This window comes from Pteropus alecto, unplaced genomic scaffold (genome assembly GCF_000325575.1).
Source record: "Pteropus alecto unplaced genomic scaffold, ASM32557v1 scaffold275, whole genome shotgun sequence".
Classification (NCBI taxonomy): Eukaryota; Metazoa; Chordata; class Mammalia; order Chiroptera; family Pteropodidae; genus Pteropus; species Pteropus alecto.
Genome location: NW_006436301.1, coordinates 1,295,740 through 1,296,816, shown reverse-complemented (window position 1 = coordinate 1,296,816; position 1,077 = coordinate 1,295,740). Strand labels below are relative to the sequence as shown.

The 1,077-nt window shown below is 37.9% G+C and overlaps 1 non-coding gene across 1 annotated transcript; it reads left to right on the top strand.

Annotated features, from left to right (window-relative positions):
* The first annotated feature begins 396 nt into the window (after positions 1 to 396).
* On the top strand, positions 397 to 515 carry LOC112481044. Its single transcript, XR_003046793.1, has one exon. It is a non-coding gene; the product is annotated as a 5S ribosomal RNA (ribosomal RNA).
* Positions 516 to 1,077: the final 562 nt, after the last annotated feature.

Genomic DNA, 1,077 nt, shown 5'->3' with positions numbered 1-1,077 from the left:
TTCTGTGTTTTGGATTATTCCTGTTTTTGAAAAGTTTTTTCAAGGAGTTCCTCTTTTAATTATTTAAATATACATTCTGTAACATAATGGAATAAAATTGAGAAGGCCTATGATTTTGCTCCATTTAAAATTGGCAAAGAATTAAAAATATTTTAAGTTCAGATGACGTTTGACAAATTATTTCTTATAAAAATATTTGTTGAAGAAAGCATCTCTGAGTGAAGACAAAAAAATCAGTACCTATAAAAAATTTAGATTAAAATATCTACAAAATTATATATAAAAATAAGAATTAAGATTATCCTCCATTTAGCAGAATTTGCTCGGAATTTACCAGACACCAGATATCTCTGCACTCATGAAGACTATATTTTCTCAAGTAAAAATATATGGTTTTTCTATGGCTATGCCACCCTGAACAAGCCCGATCCCATCTGATCTCGGAAGCTAAGCAGGGTCGGGCCTGGTTAGTACTTGGATGGGAGACCACCTAGGAAGACCAGGTGCTGTAGGTGTAATAAATAAAAAATAAGGGATTGTAAACTGACAAGGTCCTTGCAATCTGTGAGTTCAAACAAGGGATGCCTCGCATAATACACACACATACACACACACACACACACACACATATCTTTCACAGAGAAAAGGTCATTCAGATATCTCCATCCATTCCCTCCCTCTGGCCTTCTTTGCTCATTTGATTCAGTCTTCTCTCTCTGCAAAATCCATTTCTTCATATGGCAAAAACCTGGCATTAGATGCTCCTAAATTTTACATCTTATTGCTTCAGCCATTAGGTGGCCCTCTGACTCCCAAATTCACAAATCCAAGAGAACAGATTCATTGGTGAAGATCTGGTCAGGTGCTTTGGGCCATTCAACAAAGGATGTCATTGTGAGCCATATGGAAGGCTGAGTGAGGGGTGGTCCTAGAAAAGGAGAGCTGGACAAGCAATTCATAGGTGTCCCCTACACTGCAGATTCTGGTGCTATTCTCAGGTACAGAAAAATCAGGAGGAGGAGCTGGTTTGGGACCAACGGGGAGGTCACGAGTTTTTTTGCCCAATAACTTATTATT